Source organism: Solanum stenotomum, chromosome 1 (genome assembly GCF_019186545.1).
Source record: "Solanum stenotomum isolate F172 chromosome 1, ASM1918654v1, whole genome shotgun sequence".
NCBI classification, from domain to species: Eukaryota; Viridiplantae; Streptophyta; class Magnoliopsida; order Solanales; family Solanaceae; genus Solanum; species Solanum stenotomum.
In genome coordinates, this window is record NC_064282.1 from 87,881,756 (window position 1) to 87,903,956 (window position 22,201).

A 22,201-nucleotide genomic window follows, 5' to 3' on the forward strand; every position below is an offset into this window, starting at 1 on the left:
TCATAGTCGTTTCCGATACCCCAAGGTACGTTGAAACATCAAGAACTCCACCATATCATGTAACCAAACACCTTGATTTCATAATCCAATTCAAGGAGAGTTAGGATGGTCCTGGGGCAACGTGAGGTAAGACGTTGTATCATCACTAGGGCTCATAGTGGTGGTTGTCGGTTAAAGAACCTCCCACAAAAGTTCTATTACTTTTATATAAGTAAAGTTGAGTTTGTTATTGTTTTATCGTTAACGAGGTAAGTTGTTTACACCGTTTTGCAAGTTATTTATATATTGCATATGTCTTATTACTTTATATTGAGTTCGGTTATACATGAGTTGAACAAAGTCAAGGTAAGTGTTCTCTTGTACTCCTTTCAAGCTTAAGTTGTGGTTTAGCTTTTCCAGCTCGCATACTCATACATTCCATGTACTGATGCCAGTTGGCCTGCATCATTTTATGATGCAGAAGCAGGTACCCAGAATCAGCATCCAGCACGCCGTTGATCCAGTTAAGCACTCCAGAGTCAGTGGTGAGCCTCCTTGCTTTTCGGAGGACTCGAATATTTTGTTCTCTTAGTTTTGTTGTATTAGGATGTTGCAGGGTCTGTCCCAACATCCATCTCAGTATTTTTAGAGGCTTCATAGACAGTCAGTCATTTAGTATAGAGTCTCTCATCTATGTACATATGTAAATATTCTACTTTTGGGACTCGAGTTGCCTTTTTGGCTATATTTTATCAATTGGTTATTTTATAACCTTTCATTGCATTGAGTCATGTTGTTGAGTTAAATTTTCGCTGAGTTAAGAAAGTCAGGCCAAGGGTTCGCTTGGGGCCACCAATGGTCTCCGAGTGACGGTCCCGCCCAGGGTGTAGGCTCGGGGAGTGACAAACTAGGTATCAGAGCACAGAGTTCAAGAGTCCTAGGGAGTCTATGAAGCCGTGATTGTAGAGTCCTAGTTATCGGTGTGAAGCGGACCACATCTATAACTGGGAGGCTACAACATTTAGGAAGATTTCTCATTTCTTTCACACTCATCTCGTGCGTCAGAATTTATCTCTAGAAAGTTTCTTTTTAATCTGTGCTTGCGCGTGTTTCAGATAGTCATGCCTCCATGAAGAGTTGGCAGAGGGCGTCTTCCTAGACGCTATGTTGATGAGCAAGAGTTACCTTATGCCCCAGGAATGCAAGATCAAAGGGAAGTTTCTAATGCCGAGTTCAGAGAGGCAATTAGAATTTTGAGTCAAGTTGTGACTAATCAGATTTGTCAGCAAAGGGGACCTAGACATGAGGGAGCTGACACTTCAAGGATTCGTGAGTTCTTGGGGATGAATCCTCCGAGTTTCACGGGTTCGAGTACTACTAAGGACCCAGAAAATTTCATTGAGGAGTTGAAAAAGATATTTGATGTGATGCACGTGGCAGATATTGAGCGGGTTGAACTAGCTGCGTATCAATTGAAAGATGTTGCTAGAACTTGGTTCGATCAGTGGAAAAGGGGTAGGGTTGAGAATGCACCACCTGTGAGTTGGATTTGTTTTGAGGAAGCTTTCTTGGGGCATTTCTTTCCTCGAGAGTTGAGAGAAGCCATGGTACGTGAGTTTCTCACACTTAAGCAGGAGTCTTTGAGTGTTCAAGAGTATAGTTTGAAGTTCACACAACTATCCTGCTATGCTCCGAAGATGGTTGCAGACATGAGGAATAGAATGAGTTTGTTTGTTGATGGGCTGTCTCGGTTGTCGAGTAAGGAAGGTAGGGCTGCGATGCTTATCGGGGACATGGACATATCAAGGTTGATGGTCTATGTGCAGCAAGTTGATGAAGAAAAGCTGAGGGACAGAGAAAAGTTCAGAAGTAAGAGATCTAAGATCAGTAATGAGTCCGGGCAGCAGAAAGGTAATGTAAACCGTTCATCCTTTTAGCAAAGGCAAACGAGACATGCTTCATCATCTGCTAGAGCACCTGCACCCAGATACAGAGCCGAATTTAATGGCCAGAATTTGAGATATTTCAAGGCTAGACTAGCACAGTCCTCAGGTAGTGTGGCACAAGGAAGTAGTTTGTTCCCTACATGTGCTAGGTGTGGTAGAACCCACCCGGGCAAATGTCGTGATGGCCAGACAGGTCGTTTTAAGTGTGGGCAAGAGGGTCACTTCGTGAAAGAGTGCCCTAAGAATAAGCAAGGTAGTGGAAATTCAGGCAATAGGACCCAATCTTCATCAGTTGCTCGCCCAGATCGTATGGCACCTACAGGAGCTACTCCTAGTACCGGTGGAGGAGCAAATCGCCTTTATGCTATCACCAATCGCCATGAGCAAGAGAACTCTCCAAATGTTGTCACTGGTATGATCAAAGTCTTTGCTTTTGGTGTGTATGCTTTGTTAGACCCAGGAGCAAGTTTATCTTTTGTAACTCCTTACGTTGCAAATAAGTTCGATGTTCTTTTCAAAAGACATTGTGAACCCTTTTGTGTTTCTACACCTGTTGGGGAATCTGTTCTAGCTGAAAGTGTTTATCGTGATTGTCCTGTGTCTATCAATCACAAGAGCACCATGGTTGATCTGATTGAGTTAGACATGGTAGATTTTGATGTCAATCTAGGTATGGATTGTCTTCATGCTTGTTATGCATCGATAGATTGTAGAACTCGAGTGGTCAAGTTTCAGTTTCCGAGTGAGCCAGTCATAGAGTGGAGTAGTAGTTCAGCAGTGCCTAAGAGTCATTTCATTTCGTACCTTAAGGTAAGAAAGTTAGTTTCAAAGGGTTGTATCTATCACTTAGTCCGAGTTAATGACTTTAGTTTTGAGATACCTCCTTTTCAGTCAGTTCCTATAGTAAGAGAGTTTCCAGAAGTTTTTCCTGATGAATTACCCGAAATTCCTCCTGAGAGAGAAATAGATTTCGGTATAGATCTCATTCCGGATACCCGTTCTATCTCTATTCCGCCATATAGAATGGCACCAGCAGAGTTGAAAGAGTTGAAAGAGCAGTTGAAAGATCTCCTAGAAAAGGGTTTCATTCGACCGAGTGTCTCACCTTGGGGCACTCCGGTCTTATTTCTAAGAAAGAAAGATGGTTCCCTTAGAATATGTATAGACTACCGCCAGTTGAATAAGGTTACCATCAAGAATTAGTACCCTCTTCCGAGGATTGATGATCTTTTCGATCAACTTCAGGGAGCTAACTGTTTTCCAAAGATTGACCTCAGATCAGGCTATCACCAGTTAAGAATAAGGGAATGTGATGTTCCAAAGACATCTTTCAGGACCAGATACGGTCATTACGAGCTTTTGGTCATGTCTTTTGGTTTGACCAATGCACCGGCAGCTTTCATGAACTTGATGAATAGAGTCTTCAAACCTTATTTAGATATGTTTGTTATCGTCTTCATTGATGATATACTAGTCTATTCAAGGAATGAAGAAGATCATGCTAGTCATCTCAGAACATTTCTTCAGACTTTGAAAGATAAGAAGTTGTATGCCAAGTTCTCTAAATGTGAGTTTTGGCTTAAGTCTGTGGCGTTCCTAGGCCACATTGTGTCCGGTGATGGAATTAAAGTTGATACTCGGAAAATTGAGGCAGTACAGAATTGTCCTAGACCCACATCTCCAACTGATATTAGGAGTTTCTTGGGTTTAGCTGGTTATTATAGAAGGTATGTAGAGGGGTTCTCATCTATTGCATCTCCTTTGACCAAGCTGACTCAGAAGGCAGTGAAATTTTAGTGGATTGAAGCTTGTGAGAAGAGCTTTCAGGAATTGAAAAAGAGGTTGATTTCGGCTCTAGTTTTGACGTTACCAGAAGGTACTCAAGGTTTTGTGGTGTATTGTGATGCATCTAGAGTTGGTTTGGGCTGTGTCTCAATGCAGAATGGCAAGGTTGTAGCTTATGCCTCCAGACAGTTGAAAGTTCATGAGAGGAACTACCCAACCCATGACTTAGAGTTGGCTGTTGTAGTGTTCGCTTTGAAGATTTGGCGTCATTTCTTGTATGGTGTGCATGTTGATATATTCACTGATCACAAGAGCCTTCAATATGTGCTTACTCAGAAAGAGCTAAATCTGAGACAGAGGGGGTGGTTAGAATTACTCAAGTACTATGACCTAAGTATTCTTTACCACCCAGGTAAGGCTAATGTTGTTGCTGATTCTTTGAGCAGGTTGTCTATGGGTAGCACCGCCCATATTGAGGAAGGAAGGAGAGAGTTAGCAAAAGATGTACACAGATTGGCATGCCTGGGAGTCAGACTTATAGATTCCGCAGAAGGAGGAATAGCGGTGGCGAATGGGGCCGAGTCATCACTAGTATCAGAAGTTAAAGAGAAACAAGATCAAGATCCCATTTTGCTTGAGTTGAAGGCAAATGTTCGGAAGCAAAGAGTATTAGCTTTTGAACTAGGGGGAGATGGTGTTTTGAGGTATCAAGGTAGATTGTGCGTACCTATGGTAGATGAACTCCAAGAAGGATTATGGAGGAAGCTCATAGCTCCAGATGTTCTATTCATCCGGGTTCCACGAAGATGTATCGTGACTTGAGAGAAGTTTATTGGTGGAATGGCATGAAGAAGGGCATTGCAGAGTTTGTTGCTAAGTATCCATATTGCCAACAAGTGAAAGTTGAACACCAAAGGCCCGCTGGTTTGGCTCAGAGGATAGAACTTCCGAAATGGAAGTGGGAGATGATCAATATGGATTTCATCACAGGGTTACCAAAGTCTCGCAAACAACACGATTCTATTTGGGTGATCGTCGACAGAATGACAAAGTCAGCCCATTTTCTACCGGTAAAGACTACCCTTTCAGCAGCAGATTATGCCAAGTTGTATATTCAAGAGATAGTAAGACTTCATGGAGTGCCAATCTCCATTATTTCAGATTAAGGTGCACAGTTCTTGAAATATTTTCAGAAAGGCTTGGGTTCAAAGGTGAACTTAAATATTTCATTTCATCCTCAGACTGATGGGCAAGCAGAGCGCACTATTCAAACCTTAGAGGATGTGTTGAGGGTTTGTGTAATCGATTTCCAAGGGAGTTAGGATGACCACCTACCTCTCATTGAGTTTACCTACAACAACAGTTATCACTCTAGCATCCAGATGGCTCCATATGAAGCTCTTTATGGGAGAAGATGTAGATCTCCTATTGGAGGGTTTGAAGTTGGTGAAGCACAGTTGATAGGACCAGATTTAGTTCACCAAGCTATGGAGAAGGTGAAAGTGATTCAAGAGAGGTTGAAAATGGCACAGAGTCGCCAGAAATCCTACACTGATGTAAGGAGAAGGGCGTTAGAGTTTGAAGTAGATGATTGGGTATATTTGAAGATTTCACCCTTGAAGGGGGTTATGAGGTTTGGTAAGAAGGGGAAACTTAGTCCCCGGTATATTGGTCCTTATCGCATAGTCAAGAGGGTCGGCAATGTGGCTTATGAGTTAGAGCTACAACAAGAACTAGCACCGGTTCATCCGGTATTTCATATCTCCATGTTGAAGAAGTGCATAGGCGATCCTGCATTGATCCTGCCTACTGAGAAGATCAGGATCACGGATAACTTATCTTATGAGGAAATTCCTGTTAAGATTCTAGACCGCCAAGATCGTAGGTTGAGAATGAAAGATGTAGCATCAGTCAAGGTCCTTTGGAGAAACCAATTTGTTGAAGAAGCTACTTGGGAAGCCGAAGAGGACATGAAGAAGAGATATCCTCATCTTTTTGAATCCGGAGGAAATGCATATTAAGGTATTAATTTCCTTCTTAGTGCTCTTTAAATTATAATGAGCATGATGTTGTTGTTGTTGGCATGGTTGATTATTGAGTGTTTGAGTTGATGTTACACTCTTAGCATTGTAAAAGTAACCTCATTCGAGGATGAATGTTCCCAAGTGGGGGATATTGTAACATCCGACAATTTGAAATAGCTCTGAAGAGGCTTAAAATTGGAAATTTTTATTTTTGGAAAGAATTTTTGAAAATCTGGAAAAATTGGCCAAGTGTGGAAAAAGTAAATTTTTGGACAAATTTGAGGAGTCATAACTTCTAGCTCAGGATGAGTTAGGTGTAGTTCCAGTTTTGGTTGCAAAGTTCGTAGAATGATCTTTCCAACGCCACCGAGTTTGCTTGATTTCGAGTTCCTATGAATGAGATATCTTCTTTGAAAGTTAGGCACTTGACAGGGAATCCGTCCGGAAATTTTTAAGGGCATTTTGGTCTTTTCCCTAGCTATTTCTTTTGAGGTTATATTGTTGTATTAGGCTGATTGTAGATCATTTGTTTTGTTCCATTTTAAAAGAGTTAGAGTTAGGGTTTGAGAAGAAGAAGAGAAGAAGAGAAAGTGGTGATCAATCAAGTTTTTCGTCGTGGAAATCGTCGGGGGTGATCCCTATTGAGGTATGTGAGTTCGTAGTGTGGGTTGATCCTTTTCCCCCACACACCCATCTCCCTTTATTATTGAAAAAGGATTGGTTTAGTTATTGATGTTGTTAGTTGATGTTGTTAGCTGTGTTGTTGATTGTGTTGTTGAAGCCCCTTGTGGTTTGGAACATTGTTTCTGGTTGGTTTTTGAGTTGTATTCTATTGTATGTTGAGGGATTGGTGATTCTAAGCATTTGGGGCTTGAACCCTTAGGGTTTAGGAAGTTTAGAGTTGAAGAAAATGAGGAGAAAAGTCGAGTTTTCGGGGAAATGGGCTGGGGCGTCGCGCCTGCCAGTGCTGCCCAAGAGGGACTCTGAACTTTCCCCCTTGGGGCGGTGCGCCTCTCAATGCGCCAGCAGGCCTCCTCTGAAGTTTTGGGTCTGGCGCTCCGCGCCTCTCAGAGCGCCAAGTCTTCCCATTCCTTCCCCACTCTTCCATGTATGTTCCATGTTATTGTACCAATGTTTCATAATCGTTTCCGATACCCCAAGGTACGTTTAAACATCAAGAACTCCTCTATATCGTGTAACCAAACACCTTGAATTCATAATCCAATTCAAGGAGAGTTAGTATCAAGTCAAAGTGAAGTTAGAGTTAAGTCAAGCAAAGTTAAGAAGTAAGTCCAAGCAAGTCTTTAAAGCTTTCCAAGAGTCGTTATTGAACGTCTTAACGTCGTTTCAAGTTTCAAGTCAAGTAAAGAGTTTAGAGTTCCAAGTTAAGTAAAGAGTTTCAAGTCAAGAAAAGGGTATAGAGTTTCAAACCAAGTAAAGAGTCTCAAGTTTCATGTTAAGTCAAGAGCATAAAGTTGAGTCCATTTCTCCAAAGTTATTAGGGAACTATGTACTTCCCAAAGAAGTTTCTAAATGTTTTTACATTTAAGTAAGAAAGGAACATGTTTTCCAAAAGAGCCTTTGGGCTAAGTTTTGAATAATTATCTTAATCAAAGAAAGATGTGTTTAAAGACACTTATGAGCCAAAGTATTTTCGGGAGTAGTATTGAGCACCGAATTTGGGACATGAGTTCATATTAACTCAACTCTCCATAAGAACCATGCGCCAACATGGGACTTGACGTATCATTCTTTCTAGATGATCACGTAAGATTAGGCAAGTGGATCCACTAAGCAAAAGTAAGGTCCTATATCACGGCAAGGTATAGGATGGTCCTGGGGCAACGTGAGGTAAGACGTTGTATCATCACTAGGGCTCATAGTGGTGGTTGTCGGTTAAAGAACCTCCCACAAAAGTTATATTACTTTTATATAAGAAAAGTTGAGTTTGTTATTGTTTTATCCTTAACGAACTAAGTCGTTTACACCGTTTTGCAAGTTATTTATATATTGCATATGTCTTATTTCTTTATATTGAGTTCGGTTATTCATGAGTTGAACAAAGTCAAGGTAAGTGTTCTCTTGTACTCCTTTCAAGCTTAAGTTCTGGTTTAGCTTTTCCAGCTCGCATAATCGTACATTCCATGTACTGATGCCAGTTGTCCTGTATCATTTTATGATGCAGACGCAGGTACCCAGAATCAGCATCCAGCACGTCGTTGATCCAGTTAAGCACTCCAGAGTCAGTGGTGAACCTCCTTGCTTTCCGGAGGACTCGAATATTTTGTTCTCTTAGTTTTGTTTTATTATGATATTGCGAGGTCTGTCCCAACATCCATCTCAGTATTTTTAGAGGCTTCATAGATAGTCTGTTAGTTAGTATAGAGTCTCTCATCTATGTACATATGTGAATATTCTACTTTTGGGACTCGAGTTGCCTTTTTGGCAATATTTTATCAGTTGGTTATTTTATAACCTTTCATTGCATTGAGTCATGTTGTTGAGTTAAGTTTCCGCTGAGTTAAGAAAGCCAGGCCAAGGGTTCGCTTAGGGCCAGCAATGGTCTCCGAGTGCCGGTCCGGCCAGGGTTTAGGATCGGGGAGTGACAAACTTGGTATCAGAGCACAGAGTTCAAGAGTCCTAGGGAGTCTATGAAGCCGTGATTGTAGAGTCCTAGTTATCGGTGTGAAGCGGGCCACATCTGTAATTGGGAGGCTACAACATTTAGGAAGATTTCTCATTTCTTTCACACTCATCTCGTGCGTTAGAGTTTATCTCTAGAAAGTTTCTTTTTAATTTGTGCCTGCGCGTGTTTCAGATAGTCATGCCTCCACAAAAAGTTGGCAGAGGGCGTCTTCCTAGACGCTATGTTGATGAGCAAGAGTTATCTTATGCCCCGGGAGTGCAAGATCAAAGGGAAGTTTCTAATGCCGAGTTCAGAGAGGCAATTAGAATTCTAAGTCAAGCTGTGACTAATCAGATTGGTCAGCAAAAGGGACCTAGACTTGAGGGAGCTGACACTTCAAGGATTCGTGAGTTCTTGGGGATGAATCCTCTGAGTTTCACGGGTTTGAGTACTATTGAGGACCCAGAGAATTTCATTAAGGAGTTGAAGAAGATTTTTGATGTGATGCACGTGGCAGATATTTATAGGGTTGAACTAGCTACATATCAATTGAAAGATGTTGCTAGAACTTGGTTCGATCAGTGGAAAAGGGCCAGGGTTGAGAATGCACCACTTGCGAGTTGGGTCTGGTTTGAGAAAGCTTTATTGGGGCATTTCTTTCCTCGAGAGTTGAGAGAGGCCAAGGTACGTGAGTTCCTCACACTTAAGCAGGAGTCTTTGAGTGTTCAAGAGTACAGTTTGAAGTTCACACAACTATCCTGCTATGCTCCGGAGATGGTTGCAGACATGAGGAATAGAATGAGTTTGTTTGTTGCTGGGTTGTCTCGGTTGTCGAGTAAGGAAGGTAGGGCTGCAATGCTTATCGGGGACATGGACATATCAAGGTTGATGGTCTATGGCAGCAAGTTGAGGAAGAAAAGCTGAGGGACAGAGAAGAGTTCAAAAGTAAGAGATCTAAGATCGGTAATGAGTCCGGGCAGCAGAAAGGTAATGTAAACCGTTCATACTTTCAACAAAGGCAAAAGGGACCTGCTTCATCATCTTCTAGAGCACCTGCACCCAGATACAGAGCCGAATTTAATGGCCAGAATTTGAGAAATTTCAAGGCTAGACCAGCACAGTCCTCAAGTAGTGTGGCACAAGGAAGTAGTTTGTTTCCTACATGTGCTAGGTGTGGTATTACCAACCCAGGCAAATGTCGTGATGGCCATACAAGTTGTTTTAAGTGTGGGCAAGAGGGTCACTTCGTGAAGGAGTGCCCTAAGAATAAGCAAGGTAGTGGAAATTCGGGCAATAGCACCCAATCTTCATCAGTTGCTCCCCAGACAGGACGGCACCTAGAGGAGCTACTTCTAGTACCAGTGGAGGAGCAAATCGCCTTTATGCTATCACCAATCGCCATGAGCAAGAGAACTCTCCAAATGTTGTCACTGGTATGATCAAAGTCTTTGCTTTTGATGTATATGCCTTGTTAGACCCGGGAGCAAGTTTATCTTTTGTAACTCCTTATGTTGCAAATAAGTTTGATGTTCTTCCTGAAAGACTTTGTGAACCCTTTTGTGTTTCTACACCTGTTGGGGAATCTGTTCTAGCTGAAAGAGTTTATCGTGATTGTCCTGTTTCTATCAATCACAACAGCACCATTGTTGATCTGATTGAGTTAGACATGGTAGATTTCGATGTCATTCTAGGTATGGATTGGCTTCATTCTTATTATGCATCGATAGATTGTACAACTCGAGTGGTCAAGTTTTAGTTTCCGAGTGAGCCACTCATAGAGTGGAGTAGTAATTCAGCAGTGCCTAAGTGTCGTTTCATTTCGTACCTTAAGGCAAGAAAGTTAGTTTCAAAGGGTTGTATCTATCACTTAGTTCGAGTTAATGACTTTAGTGTTGAGATACCTGATTTTCAGTCACTTCCTATAGTAAGAGAGTTTCTAGAAGTTTTTCCTGATGAATTACCCGGAATTCCTCCTGAGAGAGAAATAGATTTCGGTATAGATCTTATTCCAGATACCCGTCCTATCTCTATTTCGCCATATAGAATGCCACCAGCAGAGTTGAAAGAGTTGAAAGAGCAGTTGAAAGATCTCCTAGATAAGGGTTTCATTCGACCGAGTGTCTCACTTTGGGTTGCTCCGGTCTTGTTTGTGAGGAAGAAAGATGGTTCCCTTAGAATGTGTATACACTACCGCCAGTTGAATAAGGTTACCATCAAGAATAAGTACCCTCTTCCGAGGATTGATGATCTTTTCGATCAACTTCAGGGTGCCAACTGTTTTTCAAAGATTGACCTCAGATCAGGCTATCACCAGTTAAGAGTAAGGGAATGTGATGTTCCAAAGACAGCTTTCAGGACCAGATACAGTCATTATGAGTTTTTGGTCATGTCTTTTGGTTTGACCAATGCACCTGCAGCTTTCATGGACTTGATGAATAGAGTCTTCAAACCTTATTTAGATATGTTTGTTATCGTCTTCATTGATGATTTACTAGTCTATTCAAGGAATGAAGAAGATCATGCTAGTCATCTCAGAACATTTCTTCAGACTTTGAAAGATAAGGAGGTGTATGCCAAGTTCTCTAAATGTGAGTTTTGGCTTAAGTCTGTGGCGTTCCTAGGCCACATTGTGTCCGGTGATGGAATTAAAGTTGATACTCGTAAAATTGAGGTAGTACAGAATTGGCCTAGACACACATCTCCAACTGATATTAGGAGTTTCTTGGGTTTAGCTTGTTATTATAGAAGGTTTGTCGAGGGGTTCTCATCTATTGCATCTCCTTTGACCAAGCTGACTCAAAAGGCAGTGAAATTTCAGTAGTCTGAAGCTTGTGAGAAGAGCTTTCAGGAATTGAAAAAGAGGTTGATTTCGGCTCCAGTTTTGACGTTACCAGAAGGTACTCAAGGTTTTGTGGTGTATTGTGATGCATCTAGAGTTGGTTTGGGCTGTGTCTCAATGCAGAATGGCAAGGTTGTAGCTTATGCCTCCAGACAGTTGAAAGTTCATGAGAGGAACTACCCAACCCATGACTTAGAGTTGGCTGTTATAGTGTTCGCTTTGAAGATTTGGCGTCATTTCTTGTATGGTGTGCATGTTGATATATTCACTGATCAAAAGAGCCTTCAATATGTGCTTACTCAGAAAGAGCTATATCTCAGACAGAGGAGGTGGTTAGAATTACTCAAGGACTATGACCTGAGTATTCTTTACCACCCAGGTAAGGCTAATGCTGTTGCTGATTCTTTGAGCAGGTTGTCTATGGGTAGCACCGCCCATATTGAGGAAGGAAGGAGAGAGTTAGCAAAAGATGTACACGGACTGGCATGCCTAGGAGTCAGACTTACAGATTCCGCAGAAGGAGGAATAGCGGTGGCGAATGGGGCCGAGTCATCACTAGTGTCAGAAGTGAAAGAGAAACAAGATCAAGATCCCATTTTGCTTGAGTTGAAGGCAAATGTTCAGAAGCAAAGAGTATTAGCTTTTGAACTAGGGGGAGATGGTGTTTTGAGGTATCAAGGTATATTGTGCGTACCTATGGTAGATGGACTCCAAGAAAGGATTATGGAGGAAGCTCATAGCTCCAGATATTCTATTCATCCGGGTTCCACGAAGATGTATCGTGACTTGAGAGAAGTTTATTGGTGGAATACCATGAAGAAGGGCATTGCAAAGTTTGTTGCTAAGTATCCAAATTGCCAACAAGTGAAAGTTGAACACCAAAGGCCCGGTGGTTTGGCTCAGAGGATAGAACTTCCGGAATGGAAGTGGGAGATGATCAATATGGATTTCATCACAGGGTTACCCAAGTCTCGCAGACAGCACGATTCTATTTAGGTGATCGTCGACAAAATGACAAAGTCAGCCCATTTTCTACCGGTAAAGACTACCCTTTCAGCAGAAGAGTGTGCCAAGTTGTATATTCAAGAGATAGTAAGACTTCATGGAGTGTCAATCTCCATTATTCCACATAGAGGTGCACAGTTTACAGCACAGTTCTGGAAATCTTTTCAGAAAGGCTTGGGTTCAAAGGTGAACTTAAGTACTGCATTTAATCCCTAGACTGATGGGCAAGCAGAGCGCACTATTCAGACCTTAGAGGATATGTTGAGGGCTTGTGTAATCGATTTCCAAGGGAGTTAGGATGACCACCTACCTCTCATTGAGTTTGCCTACAACAACAGTTATCACTCTAGCATCCAGATGGCTCCATATGAAGCTCTTTATGGGAGAAGATGTAGATCTCCTATTGGATGGTTTGAAGTTGGTGAAGCACATTTGATAGGACCAGATTTAGTTCACCAAGCTATGGAGAAGGTGAAAGTGATTGAAGAGAGGTTGAAAATGGCACAGAGTCGCCAGAAATCCTACACTGATGTTAGGAGAAGGGCGTTAGAGTTTGAAGTAAATGATTGGGTATATTTGAAGGTTTCAACCATGAAGGGGGTTATGAGGTTTGGTAAGAAGGGGAAACTTAGTCCCCGGTATATTGGTCCTTATCGCATAGTCAAGAGGGTCGGCAATGTGGCTTATGAGTTAGAGCTACAACAAGAACTAGCACCTGTTCATCCGGTATTTCATATCTCCATGTTGAAGAAATGCATAGGCGATCCTGCATTGATCCTGCCTACTGAGAAGATCAAGATCACGGATAACTTATATTATGAGGAAATTCCTGTTAAGATTCTAGACCGCCAAGTTCGTAGGTTGAGAACGAAAGATGTAGCATCAGTCAAGGTCCTTTGGAGAAACCAATTTGTTGAAGAAGCTACTTGGGAAGCCGAAGAGGACATGAAGAAGAGATATCCTCATCTTTTTGAATCCGGAGGAAATGCATATTCAGGTATTGATTTCGTTCTTAGTGCTCTTTAAATTATAATGATCATGATGTTGTTGTTGTTGTTGTTGGCATGGTTGATTATTGAGTGTTTGAGTTGATGTTACACTCTTAGCATTGTAAAAGTAACCTCATTCGAGGATGAATGTTCCCAAGTGGGGGATATTGTAACATCCGACAATTTGAAATAGCTCTGAAGAGGCTTAAAATTGGAAATTTTTATTTTTGGAAAGAATTTTTGAAAATCTGGAAAAACTGGCCAAGTGTGGAAAAAGTGAATTTTTGGACAACTTTGAGGAGTCATAACTTCTAGATCAGGATGATTTAGGTGTAGTTACTAGTTATGGTTGCAAATTTCATAGAATGATCTTTCCAACGCCACCGAGTTTGCTTGATTCCGAGTTTGTATGAGTAAGATATCCCCTTTGAAAATTGGGTAGTTGACAGGGAATCCGTCCGGAAATTTTTAAGGGCGTTTTGGTCTTTTCCCTAGCTATTTCTTTTGAGGTTATATTGTTGTATTAGGCTGATTGTAGATCATTTGTTTTGTTCCATTTTAAAAGAGTTAGAGTTAGGGTTTGAGAAGAAGAAGAGAAGAAGAGAAAGTGGTGATCAATCAAGTTTTTCGTCGTGGAAATCGTCGGGGGTGATCCCTATTGAGGTATGTGAGTTCGTAGTGTGGGTTGATCCTTTTCCCCCACACACCCATCTCCCTTTATTATTGAAAAAGGATTGGTTTAGTTATTGATGTTGTTAGTTGATGTTGTTAGCTGTGTTGTTGATTGTGTTGTTGAAGCCCCTTGTGGTTTGGAACATTGTTTCTGGTTGGTTTTTGAGTTGTATTCTACTGTATGTTGAGGGATTGGTTATTCTAAGCATTTGGGGCTTGAACCCTTAGGGTTTAGGAGGTTTAGAGTTGAAGAAAATGAGGAGAAAAGTCGAGTTTTCGGGGAAATGGGCTGGGGCGTCGCGCCTGCCAGTGCTGCCCAAGAGGGACTCTGAACTTTCCCCCTTGGGGCGGTGCGCCTCTCAATGCGCCAGCAGGCCTCCTCTGAAGTTTTGGGTCTGGCGCTCCGCGCCTCTCAGAGCGCCAAGTCTTCCCATTCCTTCCCCACTCTTCCATGTATGTTCCATGTTATTGTACCAATGTTTCATAATCGTTTCCGATACCCCAAGGTACGTTTAAACATCAAGAACTCCTCTATATCGTGTAACCAAACACCTTGAATTCATAATCCAATTCAAGGAGAGTTAGTATCAAGTCAAAGTGAAGTTAGAGTTAAGTCAAGCAAAGTTAAGAAGTAAGTCCAAGCAAGTCTTTAAAGCTTTCCAAGAGTCGTTATTGAACGTCTTAACGTCGTTTCAAGTTTCAAGTCAAGTAAAGAGTTTAGAGTTCCAAGTTAAGTAAAGAGTTTCAAGTCAAGAAAAGGGTATAGAGTTACAAACCAAGTGAAGAGTCTCAAGTTTCAAGTTAAGTCAAGAGCATAAAGTTGAGTCCATTTCTCCAAAGTTATTAGGGAACTATGTACTTCCCAAAGAAGTTTCTAAATGTTTTTACATTTAAGTAAGAAAGGAACCATGTTTTCCAAAAGAGCCTTTGGGCTAAGTTTTGAGTAATTATCTCAATCAAAGAAAGATGTGTTTAAAGACACTTATGAGCCAAAGTATTTTCGGGAGTAGTATTGAGCACCGAAGTTGGGACACGTTAACTCAACTCTCCATAAGAACCATGCGCCAACATGGGACTTGACGTATCATTCTTTTTAGATGATCACGTAAGATTAGGCTAGTGGATCCACTAAGCAAAAGTAAGGTCCTATATCACGGCAAGGTATAGGATGGTCCTCGGGCAACATGAGATAAGACGTTGTATCATCACTAGGGTTCATAGTGGTGGTTGTCGGTTAGAGAACCTCCCACAAAAGTTCTGTTACTTTTATATAAGTAAAGTTGAGTTTGTTATTATTTTATCCTTAACGAGCTAAGTCGTTTACACCGTTTTGCAAGTTATTTATATATTACATATGTCTTATTTCTTTATATTGAGTTCGGTTATTCATGAGTTGAAGAAAGTCAAGGTAAGTGTTCTCTTGTACTCCTTTCAAGCTTAAGTTGTGGTTTAGCTTTTCCAGCTCGCATACTCGTACATTCCATGTACTGATGCCAGTTGGCCTGCATCGTTTTATGATGCAGACGCAGGTACCCAGAATCAGCATCCAGCACGCCGTTGATCCAGTTGAGCACTCCAGAGTCAGTGGTGAGCCTCCTTTCTTTCCGGGGGACTCGAATATTTTGTTCTCTTAGTTTTGTTTTATTAGGATGTTGCGGGGTCTGTCCCAACATCCATCTCGGTATTTTTAGAGGCTCCATAGACAGTCAATCAGTTAGTATAGAGTCTCTCATCTATGTACATATGTAAATATTCTACTTTTGGGACTCGAGTTGCCTTTTTGGCCATATTCTATCAGTTGGTTGTTTTATAACCTTTCATTGCATTGAGTCATGTTGTTGAGTTAAGTTTCCGCTGAGTTAAGAAAGTCAGGCCAAGGGTTCCCTTGGGGCCAGCAATGGTCTCCGAGTGCCGGTCCCGCCCAGGGTGTAGGTTCGGGGTGTGACATTATTAATCTTAGTTAATCAATGAAATGATGTTGCTATTTTTTTACTAGTCTCTTGAATAAAATCTTAACTTAGATTATGTGATCTTAACTTTAATTATGTGACAATAAAGTCTATTCATTATTGGGGCCCTCAATTTAGTTTTTTTTTTTTAATATTGGATGTATAATTTTAATTTTGCTTAATTATAAAATAGTAAAGTTTGTCGAAAAAAGGTATAATTTTTTTTAAAAAAAATAATACAAGAAAATATTGTCTTCATTTAAACCGTTGAATTAGTTCAAAATCTGAATTAAATTACTTAAAATTTTATCTTAATATATAAAATTTCATATCCAAGACAATGCATAAAACTACCTATTAACAATTATCTTTAAATTATTAATTTTATTAAGTCGTGCTTTTGTGAATTAGTTAAACTAAACGTCATCAAAATATTTACCTTCTATGATCCTAGTATTTTTTTTTGAAAAAAAAAAATCATCATTCTCTATATCGAATGGATTGTTTGAAAAATAAAAATGAGTACCTTTATGTTTGTGTGAATCAAAAAATCGTTGTAAGAAACTGTAAAATGAAAATGACTAATTATTACACATTAATATGGGCATTTAGTTTCATAAAATATATCTTTTTTTTCTTTTAAGACCATACATTTATTCTTAGTTTGGCCTTAATTTAATTCGAAAAGTATAAATTCTCCGAATATATTAAAACTACGTAATGGTTCAAATCTTTGAATATTTTAATTGGCTTAAGAAATATATGTCGTAGATATCAATATTGAAGTTTAATTATGGTTATGTTATGTCTTGCAACTTCTAAGAAAAGACTTTAACCATCCTTCGTATGCATATAGGTCAGAATATGATGATTTCTAAGTAATACAATCATGTTAAGGTCTTTTACTAAGTGCATCGCAGGTGGTTTAAGGCCATAAGGTACCTCAAACACCAAGTCCAATTCAAAGTATTTCTATCAACTAAGTTTTCACATTAGTTCATGCAAAATGGCCAACTTCAAACAATTATATCTCTCAGCATATAATGAATTACGTGTCTCATGACCTATCAAATTAATTGCCTATGAGTCTTCTTTCCAATGGTACCAAGTTTGCATCGTTCTGAGTTTGGACCGTTTTACCATGATTAATTCCATTGAAGTAATTAACTTGTTGCTTTATTTATTTTCTATCTTGCTATCTGATTGTCATATTTTTATTACATTATGCAACATTCTTTTTTAACCAATAGTCTTTCGAAAACATTTCTAGCCCACAAAGGTAAAAATAAGATTTGTGTACATTCTAAATTCAATTTGAAAATAACCGTTGTCATCATATAAATCAACACAACCTTTTAAAGAAGTAAAATTATAAATTTAAAAAAGAAATCACAAGTCAATAACAATGCTTGTTTTATTTTTCATTTCACATCCTTCAAAAGAAATATTAATTAAGAATGAAATTTGACCATTTTACCCTTATTTATGTCTTAAGATATAATCTATTCATGGAATATTTAGTCTAATTTTGTGTCATAATTAAAGTGTTTATAGCCTCCAAAAATAATCTAAGTTTCAACTTCTCATTTACTCTTAGTTAATAAAATTTATAATCACACGAATATCTAAATTTTATTTTTGACCATAAATTTTCAAAAATATTAATTTCATTTTTAAACTTTGTATCAGTCAAACACTTCATAAATTGAAATATGTCATAAATATTTTTTGGCACAAGAGGACAAGAGAACCATAAGTTGCTATAATATCTTAAATCATTTCATTTATTATTTTTTTCCTTTTCATCTCCTATATAAACTGGTATAATATCCCTCATTTTCTCCAATAAAACATAACAAAAAATGTTAGGAAATATGTAACTCCTCAGAAAAATTTTCGAACTAAGACTCGAACCGTTCTTCATAGTGAGTGAGATTTTACCAAGGAATTAAAAATTTCTTAAGTGTTAAGGTCACTAGACTTAGCACCTTGAGTTCCAAAAAGAATTAAATTGGAAGTAGCAAAATCTGAAATTTCGCAACTTAAGCTAAGTATGAGTTTTGGGTCGACTTCAAACGACTATAACAAATAGCTCATGATGATTAAGGTGTGATACCAGATACCATAGGAAAGATATTTGAATTATCTTTCCAACGCCACCGAGTTTGCAAAGTTTCGAGGTCGGATGAGTGAGATATGGCCTTTTGAAGATAGGTTGTCCAGTTAAGGAAAGTTAGACGGAAATAGTAAGGGGTATTTTAGTCTTTTCCCTATCCAAACAGATTTAAGTCGTGTTTAGTAATATTTTTAAGGGTCTAATCCTATTAAGTTCAGTTTTATAATCCTAAATTAGCCTAGGGTTTTAGTTGAGAGTTCAAGAAGAGAAAAGAAGAGAAAAGAGGAGATGATAAAGCGTTCATCGAGATTCTTGCGTCTTGTTGCGGATTTTCGCCATGGGTCTAATCCCTAAGAGGTACGTAAGCTTTCATAGTGTTGGGTTTGTTCAGCCACACGCCAAACATATTATTTTCAGCGAAGTTTCATTCTCAAAAAGTTGAAGGATTTAAGTTCTTGATAGGTATTCTTGAAGTTCTTTATAAATCTTGTTGTGTTGGATTTTTGATGATTTCTTTAGATCAAAGTGAGTGTTTTAAGGGATGTGTTGAGTATATTAGAGTGTACTTATGTTAAGTAATTGATTCTAAGTGATTGGGGAAGAAACCATTCGATTCTAGGTGAGTTAGGGTGAGAAAACGAGCAAAGAAGTTCGTCAAATTTTCTGGGTTGGGGACCTGGCGCGATGCGCCTGCCAGAGCGCCCCAAACCCACCTTTGAAGTTTAGGGGCTGGCGCCCCGTGCCACCCATAGCGCCAGGGTCGCCTGCCCCATCCAATTTGTCGTCGGTTGCCCCGTTTGAGTTCGTTTAAAGTGCATCTTCGCTCCTTTTCGATTCTAACTACTCTAAGCTACTTCTAAACACCTAAAATCATTCCTAACATTATCATAATGTTGAATTCATAATTCAAATTCAAGGTAGAGTTAAGAGTTAAGTTTTGAGAATTCTTTCAAACATTCTAAGAAAGTCCCTTCGAGTTCTTTTGAGGAGTCTTCTACAACTTCTAGTAACTTGTTTCAAGACTCGAGCAAGTGAGTATGAGGATGAGGAGAATTTATTCATGAATCTACTTTGTCATTCATGTGATCCTTCATATCATGAACCATAACTCTTGAATTCATAATTCACGTTCAAGAGAGAGTTAAGAGTAGAGTTCAAGAAAACCTTTGAGTTCAATTATGAATCTTTTGAGATCCATCATGGATTTGAGTTAAGTTTTGAGGAAGTAAGTAAGAGAAAGAGAAGAGTTGTATACATGAGGTCCATAATGTTATGTAGACCTACGAATCAAGTCGTTCATGCCCATAAATTTCGCATGAACTCCAAAGGTAGAGTATCTATGAGAGGAGTAATATCTTCATGTCCTAAGTCTTAAGTATTGAGTTTCTAACCCATTTGATATTACATTCCTAATCATGGGAATATTACATGCTAACCATGAAGTCCTTGAGTTGGGTTATTCATGTCCATAATTTTGCATGAACCCTATAAGTCGAACAATCTTGAAACGAGAAGTATCTTTGAGCCCTTGAGTTGAGTAGTTCATGCTCATAAATTCCGCATTAACCCTCTGAGTTGAGCATTCTTGAACTGAGTAGGATTATTGAAGTTCTTGAGTTCCAAGTATTGAGTTCAATCTTGGTTATTGAAGACCTTGCATTGAGTCATTCATGTCCATAATTCGGCATGAACCATATTTTAAGAAGTCTTTTACAAATGTTTAAACTTTGTTTTAAGACTTAAGCTTTGAAGTTAAGTAAAGAGTAAGAGTAAAGTTTTTTATAAACGTTTTAACTTCGTTTTAAGACTAAAAGTTTCAAGTTAAGAAAAGAGTAAATAGTTGAGTACATTTCTCAAAAAGCTATAAGGGAACTAAGTATTCCCAAAGAGTTTATAAATGTTTTCACATTTGAGCAAGAAAAGGGAACATCGATTCCAAGAGAACTTTTAAGCTAAGTTTTGAGTAATTATCTCAATTCAAAGAAAGAGTTTTGTTTTTACAAACATATGAGCTAAGTATATTTTGAGAGTAGTATTGTGGGGATGCGAGTTCATATGAACTCAAGTCTCCATAAACCATGTAGCCATCATGGGTAGTAAAGGATCATACTATTTAGATGACTCCTTAAAATGCTTTTAGCATGGACTAGTGGATCCACTAAGTTAAGAGTTCTATATGACGGCAAAGTATAAGACAGTTCTGGCAGCGTGGATAAGACGTTATATCACCACTTAGGCTCATAGTGGTGGTTGTCGGTTAGAGAATCTCCCACAGAAACTATATTACTTTATTATATAAGTAAAGTTGAATTTGTTATTGCATTTTCTTTAACGAAGTAAGCTGCTTTTACTATTTTATAAGTTTTCCATATATTGCATAATTTACTATTGCATTATCCTTGAATATCATGTGTTGAGTATTTCAAGTTGAGTATCATATCTTTGAGTTGAGTATCTAATCTCTGAGTTGAGCATCTTATCCATGAGTATTCCTTGAGTTGAGTAAGTTTGAGAAGAGGTAAGTATGTTTCTTTTTTATCAAGTTTCAAGCTTATGTTTATGCTTTAGAATTCCTCTTACATGCTCGTACATTCCACTTACGGCGCCATTTGTCCTGCATCTTCTCATGATGCAGACACAGGTATTCAGAATCATCAACAGGAGCTTCGTTGATACATCCGAGAGTTCGAGTTAGCTATGGTGAGCCTCTTTGCATTCGGAGGATTTCATTTACCTTTCAGTTTAGTTAGGATGTCGTGGGTCTTGTCCCGACTTCCATCTTTATCAATTAGAGGCTTCATAGATAGTCAGTATAGTCGAGAAGTCTGTATTATTTATTTATTTTATTAAATATTTCGAAGACTTAAGTTGCCAATTTTGGGGTGAGTTGAATATATTTTATTATTCAGAGTTTTCATTTGAGTTAATGTTTGAATTAAGTTTTATGAACTTTTATTTCTGTTTTTAAGCTTTGTATGGTTGAATCAGTTTTCCGGTTGTAGTCAGCCAAGATGAGGGTTCGCTTGGGGACCACTAATGGTCTTCGAGTGCCGGCCACGTCCAGGATGTAGCGTCAGGTCGTGACAAACTTGGTATCAGAGCACAGAGTTCAAGTGTCCTAGGGTGTCTATGAAGCCGTGTCAACTAGGACCTTGTTTATGGTTGTGAGGGCCCCACTTCTATAATCGAGGGATTACAGACCTTTAAGAAAAGTTTCCCTTCTTTCATACTCTTAATCGTGCAATAGAGCTATGTCATAGAGACTTATTCTTACTCGTGCATTTGTCAGAATAATTCGACTACCCATCATACTAGAGGTGGTTGAAAAGCAGAGTCAGTTCTTTGTCGATGAGTTGTTCTTAGCAAGAGTTTTGAGGAAGTCATGAGACTCCAGAGGGTCTTAAGAGAAGTCCAAGAGTAAGTTAAGTGTAAAGTTTCATAGTAATGCCCTCATATTCATATGAATCGTGCATTTGAGCTAAAAGCAAGTTGTACTCTTTTCCTTATGCCCTTTTTCAGCTGAGATCCTTTTTAAGAAGTATGTTTAGAGCTTGGATATGATTTTCACCCGAAAAGGTAGCATGAGCTACGAGATCATGAGTAATAGTAGTTAAAGAGCCCATAGTTAGAGGAAAGTATGCAGAGGTTTAGTAATCCTAATAAGGGAGATGGTGTTTTGACAAACTATGTTACTATAGTCATTCACCTAGCAAGTTAGTAATGAGGAGCATTCCCTTATGGGTAGAGTAAGAGTTGCTAGTCAAGATGAGATAGAGTATATGTTTGTTAACCAGAATAGAGTTGATGTCGATGTGCCATCGTATTAGAGGAGACTAAATTCATGTGTTGAATAAAAGAGCAGAGTATTTATGAAGTGATAGATCTAAACTAGGCTTATGATTTGTTTGAGAGGGTGATGATGTTAGTATTGAGATTTGATCTTGTAGACTTGGCATAGAGTAAGTGAGGAATTGAAATGTTAGCTCCAATAGATATGAGTGGTACAAGTGAGAGACCCTAGCGTTTAGATAAGGGCAGTGAAGTGTGGCTAAGTCACAAGACTAATAAGAGTGTTAAGAGGTGTACCGAGAGGGTACCTAACCAGAAGAGGTTAAGGGAAATACCTTAGAAAGAGGTCTTAGTACCACTTATAGAGAGGTTGGTAGGCATGAGATAAAACTTCTCCCAAGTGTTGGATTAAAAGAAGAGGTAGACCATTTAGAGATGATGGAATATGTCCATAGCTTTCAAGTGTTAGCTTTAGACCTAAG

At 39.1% G+C, this 22,201-nt stretch overlaps 1 pseudogene; it reads left to right on the forward strand.

Moving 5' to 3' along the window:
- The first annotated feature begins 1,178 nt into the window (after nucleotides 1–1,178).
- LOC125858289 (uncharacterized) overlaps nucleotides 1,179–22,201 on the forward strand; it is a 30,730-nt pseudogene continuing 9,707 nt past the window's right edge.